The sequence below is a fragment of the Lutra lutra genome, chromosome 5 (genome assembly GCF_902655055.1).
Source record: "Lutra lutra chromosome 5, mLutLut1.2, whole genome shotgun sequence".
NCBI classification, from domain to species: domain Eukaryota; kingdom Metazoa; phylum Chordata; class Mammalia; order Carnivora; family Mustelidae; genus Lutra; species Lutra lutra.
Window position 1 is genome coordinate 13,908,037 of NC_062282.1, and position 4,697 is coordinate 13,912,733.

At 45.9% G+C, this 4,697-nt stretch overlaps 1 long non-coding RNA gene across 1 annotated transcript; it reads right to left on the reverse strand.

Annotated features, from left to right (window-relative positions):
• Positions 1-361: 361 nt before the first annotated feature.
• On the reverse strand, positions 362-4,026 carry LOC125099682 (uncharacterized). Its single transcript, XR_007127319.1, has 2 exons — positions 3,980-4,026; positions 362-612 (listed from the first exon to the last, which is right to left on the reverse strand). It is a non-coding gene; the product is annotated as an uncharacterized LOC125099682 (long non-coding RNA).
• Between the last annotated feature and the right edge of the window lie 671 nt (positions 4,027-4,697).

Sequence of the window (4,697 nt, forward strand, 5' to 3'; positions counted from 1 at the left end):
GGAAATTTCTTAAGCTTCTTACTGGAATTTGCTCTATGTGGTTAAATCCCCAACAAGTAAATTGTGAGCTTGGCATAAATGGTCAGTTTTGTTTCAGAGTCACATTCAAAAGAATAAGTGAAAAGGAGATAAATTTCTTTTTAAGGAGGCTCCTAATTCCTATAACTGAATAATATCCCTGAAATGTAATTGAAATTCAGAATCTGGGGAGAGTTTGCAACAACAGATTGTATGTCATTTGTGCTGAGAACTATTTCAATCTGGATTCCAGTGTAAGAGGGAAGATGGAGGAAGTAGGGGACAGGCTTCAAATTTTGTGTAATATCCAATGCATTTCTTTCTTTCTTTCTTTCTTTCTTTCTTTCTTTCTTTCTTTCTTTTTTTTTTACTTTTTGGAAAGTGTCTACTGAATATAGGGTCTGAAACAAGCCACCATTTGCTGAAGCTGAGTGATGGGTACATGGGGCTTCACTGTTCTTTTCTCCCTGCTGTTATGCATGTTTGACACTTTCCTTAATAAAACAAGAGAAAAGGAAGAGGAAACAGCGGCTGAACAATGATCATGGGTGTAGTGCTGGGCTATTCTCAGCTTGCAAGAGTCATCCAGGAGAGCTACAAAGAGGAAGAAAAGCATTAGTTCAAACTCATTATCTAAAGAGTTGGGTTTTTATTTGTTTTTTTGTTTGTTTGTTTTTTTAATTTTTTTTTTTTCCTGGAACCTTAAGAATACACTCAAAAACCGTTTCAACATGGTCTGGCCTGGCAAGGGTCAGAGACGGCTGGAGCACCAGATGGTTGAGAAAGCCTATGACATTGGTGGGTGGCTGGTTGAGATGGTTTTCGACTAGAATTATGACCGGAAGATTCAAAAAGGAGCGTGTACCCAGGCATCCTGCGATCGGTCATGAGGCTGCTGCATAGTTTTGACTTCACCTGGGGGCCAGGATACAGTGCTTCAATTTTAGGTTCTTAATTATAATAATTACTGCAAGCCTTGTTCTTTTGTGTCCCTGTCCCACCCCCTTCCAGATGAGCAGAAGTTACAGACCCGACTGTTCTCTGTTTCGGATTTTCCGGTGGGTAAAAGGAATGTATAGGAGGCAGATTAATTCACCTTCCCTCCGGCACGCTAGGGTAAGCCTCCCAGACCTGCTAATTCTTCCCCTGCGAGCACTGGGAGCGCCCAGCCGTCCGCGGGGTGAAGCAGACCTGCTTCCTCCTCCACGGTCTCTGGGGCCCCAAAGGTTGCCTCTTCCCGCCGGGGTGTCAACCAGCTGACTGCAGGCCCAGCGCTCCAGTGCCCCGCAGCTCCAAGGACGGAAACGGACCCGACCCGTGTGGGTCCTGGAGGCCGGCGAGTCACTCCGTCGCCTCCAGGGATCACCCAAGTTCTGGCCCCTCAGGTAATCTGTTATCTTTCTTATACTCCAGCACCATTCTGTTCTGGGGGGCTTTCCCGGGATTCCTCATTCGTCTCCTGTTCTCATGCCAACAATGCTTTGCACTGGGCTGTGTGGGGTCCTTGTTCCACACGGGATAATCCCTTCTGTGCCCTCAAGAGTCTTCAAAGGATGTGAACCCTAACTGAAACACAGCTTTCTCCAGATTATTCTGGTTTTCCACTTCTCCACGTGTCATCCGCTGGGTTGGGGGGTCAGCATTATGCCGACACTCCACGGTCACCTGGGGTCCCTCGCTCTTCTTTTTGGACAATATTCCTCCTCTGTTGGGTCCTTGACTTTTTGTGATTCCTTTACCTTCCCACCTTGCTGTCTCCCTTGTGATCTCCTGGTGACGGCTGCCTCCCACCTCTCCAGTTCAATTAAGACGTGAGTGTACACATGTGAATGAGTGTGTGTGTGTGTGTGTGTGTGTGTGTGTGTGTGTGTGTGACTATATAGTATCCAGACCCAGCCTACAACACCCAGTGATTTTGATTCTAATTTTGGCTTTGTACTCACTGGTTTGTGTGACTTTGGACACGATATTGACAGTTTCGAGGGTCGTTAGCTCTTCTGTATGATGCAGGTGAAGTATTTCCAATAGCATTGGGCAGAAGGAAATGAGACCCATACAAGGTGATCGGCACATTTCTGGCATAACTCAAATATTGTTAACGATAATTGGAACTGGCCTGCTTGGTTTTGTTCCCAAATCCCATCCTCATCTGAGGAAACTTCTCTGTTCTTCGGAACTATACAACCTGTTCCTCACCAGAGACCCCTGACTGCTTTAACCTGCGACAGGCACGTCCCCTGCACGTCTGCCCCACTATCTGTGACAACTTTCTGCTCTACACGCTCTCCCAGTTCTCTTTGTCTTTCTTTCTGGATCACCAGCTGGAGCCCCTCAGCCTTGGCTGGGGGCCTTATTTTCATTGCAAACTACAAGGGCTGTAAAGTGTATGTCATTCATCTTGTATGAAGGTCACATTTATTCTGTGATTATATTTTCACAATTTTGCACTGTGATCATTATGAGGTAAACCACTGCCTACTGTGGACCGCAGGCCAGACGGTGCGTGAAGAATCTCATCATGTACCTTTAAACCAGAGATTGGGCCTCAGGCCAGTCATAGCTTTGATCTCAAGGGCAAGGTATCTAGGACATTGGCTTGGCAGGGAAGTGAAATGGCACTTTGTACAGAATTCCTCAAAAGCTGAGACACCAGGAGGCCAAGAAGTGGTCTTCATCATCTGACTCGAGTATTTTAGCTCCAGTGAACAATGGGAAAGTCGTCTGAGCCTTGGGGCAAACTCAGCTATCTACAGTGGTTCCATGATTTTCTTTGATTTCCCTTGAATTTTCTTTGGTACTTTAGGAAATTCCAATCTGTTTCAACCGGGCTGCGGTGCAGTAAGGATAAGGAATTTTCTCCTGGCTGGGCCAGACTTTGAAGATGGAGTTCCACTTTGGAGGCAGAAGGGCCGTGATGGAGGGAATCAGACCTGGGGCTCGCTAAAGCATTCGAAATGAGCTTGGCCCCACAGTCCGCAAGCTCAGGACCTCCCTGTTCTAGAAAACTGTGGAGCCAGGGAGCATGGGGAGGCTTAGTTTGGCTTGGGCCTGATTTTTTCCATCATTCTGAGAGGTGGAGAGCCTCTTTCCTCATTCTCAGAGTGGAATGAGGAGGAAAGGGAAAGAAATTCTTGTGGATACGGGGAAATTAGACCATGACAATGTACATGTATCATTTGGTTTGAGGTTTTATGAGTTCTCAGGGACATTTCTATCCAAAATATAGAAAAGGTCCCCAAAAGGCAACTCTTGAATGACCGCAATTTTGAAGGATTCTTCACTCTTCTCTTATAGGTGAATAATTAAAAATAAGATAAAATTGTGTGATGTTTAAAGGAGGCTAATCAAGGAACTGGGAGATTTATCTCCCAAACCCTGTTAATCACTGAACGGCTGTGTGATTTAGAACAAGATGATTAACCTGGTTCTGTATTTCCTAACTTTTAACATAACTGTTCATTATCATTAAATCTTTCCCTTCAGAATATTGTGAAAAATAGGGAACATTTACATCAAATACTTAGAGTAACTTGAGGGAGCAAAATGCTTTAAAAATGCCACCTGGGTGCGCCTGGGTGGCTCAGTGGGTTAAGCCTCTGCCTTCGGCTCGGGTCATGGTCACAGGGTCCTGGGATCGAGCCCCACATTGGGCTCTCTGCTCGGTGGGGAGCCTGCTTCCTCCTCTCTCTCTGCCTGCCTCTGCCTCCTTGTGATCTCTCTGTCAAGTAAATAAATAAAATCTTTAAAAAAAAAAATGCCACCTGGACTATGAAGTTTTTAGCTATTTGAGGAGCCATACAAAATATACGAGGAAAAAAAAATGGACACATCCCCAGAAATCACTAAGAGCTGTGCATTTAAAGATCAATAAAAATAATGTCTTATATTTTAAAAACCGGAATATTAGAGTCAGACAGAAAAGAAGGGAGAGAAAGAGAGAAAAGAAGTAATTCTTTACAACCTAATGCTTACTTAAGTATCTCTTCATTGTCACTCCCAGAATTCCGTCTACGGTTTCCGAGTTTGGTCATAAATAACTACATCATTTCCTGGGGATGTGGTAACAGAGCTCCACGGACCAGGCAGCTTCAAACAACAGAAGTCTATTTTCTCACAATTCTGGATGCTGGAAATCTGAGGTCAGGGTCACATATCTGAACGGGGCTCGTGGAAGGATCTGGTCCATCCTTTTCTCCACTGGCACCAATGAAAATCCTGGGGTTCCTTGGGCTTCAGACGTGTCACCCCAGTCAAGGCCTCTTTCACAGAGGACTTCTCTCTGTGCATCTGGTGGTTGATACCCCCTCTTCTTAAAGGACCACAGTCATACTGGATTGGGACCCGCCCTAATAACCTCATTTTCACTTGATTACCTCTGTAAAGACCCTCAAATACAGGCACATTCACGTGTGCGGGCTTCTGGCTTCCACACAGTTTGGGGGGAACACAGTTCAACGTGCAACACTGACCAAGTTTTTAAAAAAATCTTTATTTTCCCCTGGTGACCTGGGCACTGGCAACTCCTCTGTGTGGGGAAGGCCTCTCACTGGTGGCCTCGGAGGGCAGGCAGGGAGCTCAGGGACCGGTCTTGGGGTCTGAAAGGTGCGGTAAGGGCCTTTAGGGTGCCTTTGCAGAGTCTTCACTCCTGGGCCCCGCCTTGTGCCTCCCCTGCCCACCCC